This window comes from Bison bison, unplaced genomic scaffold, assembly GCF_000754665.1.
Source record: "Bison bison bison isolate TAMUID 2011002044 unplaced genomic scaffold, Bison_UMD1.0 scf7180017864270, whole genome shotgun sequence".
NCBI lineage: Eukaryota > Metazoa > Chordata > Mammalia > Artiodactyla > Bovidae > Bison > Bison bison.
Genome location: NW_011494842.1, coordinates 4,027,887 through 4,029,067, shown reverse-complemented (window position 1 = coordinate 4,029,067; position 1,181 = coordinate 4,027,887).

Below are 1,181 nucleotides of genomic sequence, written 5' to 3'. Positions count from 1 at the left end.
GACTTCCTACTTTTGCATTCCAGTCCCCTATAATGAAAAGGACATCTTTTTTGGGTGTTAGTTCTAAAAGGTCTTGTAGTTCTTCACAGAACCGTTCAACTTCAGTTTCTTCAGCATTACTGGTTGGGGCATAGACTTGGATTACTGTGGTATTGAATGGTTTGCCTTGGAAACGAACAGATATTGTTCTGTCATTTTTGAGATTGCATCCAAGTACTGCATTTTGGACTCTTTTGTTGACCATGATGGCTACTCCATTTCTTCTGAGGGATTCCTGCCCACAGTAGTAGATATAATGGTCATCTGAGTTAAATTCACCCATTCTAGTCATTTCAGTTCACTGATTCCTAGAATGTCGACATTCAGTCGTGCCATCTCTTGTTTGACCACTTCCAATATGCCTTGATTCATGGACCTGACATTCCAGGTTCCTATGCAATATTGCTCTTTACAGCATCGGACCTTGCTTCTATCACCAGTTACATCCACAGCTGGGTATTGTTTTTGCTTTGGCTCCATCCCTTCATTCTTTCTGGAGTTATTTCTCCACTGATCTCCAGTAGCATATTGGGCACCTACTGACCTGGGGAGTTCCTCTTTCAGTATCCTATCATTTTGCCTTTTCATACTGTTCATGGGGTTCTCAAGGCAAGAATACTGAAGTGGTTTGCCATTCCCTTCTTCAGTGGACCACATTCTGTCAGATCTCTCCACCATGACCCGCCCATCTTGGGTTGCCCCATGGGCATGGCGTAGTTTCATTGAGTTAGACAAGGCTGTGGTCCTAGTGTGATTAGATTGACTAGTTTTCTCTGAGTATGGTTTCAGTGTGTCTGCCCTCTGATGCCGTCTTGCAACACCTACCTTCTTACTTGGGTTTCTCTTACCTTGGACCTGGGGTATCTCTTCATTGCTACTCCAGCAAAGTGCAGCCGCTGCTCCTTACCTTGGATGAGGGGTTTCTCCTCACCACCGCCCTTCCTGACCTTCAATGTGGGATAGCTCCTCTAGGCCCTCCTGTGCCCGCGCAGCCACAGCATGGGGTAGATCCTCCCGCCTGCGGCCCCTGGCCTCGGGCTTAGGGGCGTGGGGTAGCTCCTCCTGGCTGCCGCCCCTGACCTCGGACGCTGGGTATCTCCTCTCGGCAGCCCCCCTGACCTCGGACGTGGGGTAGCTCCTCT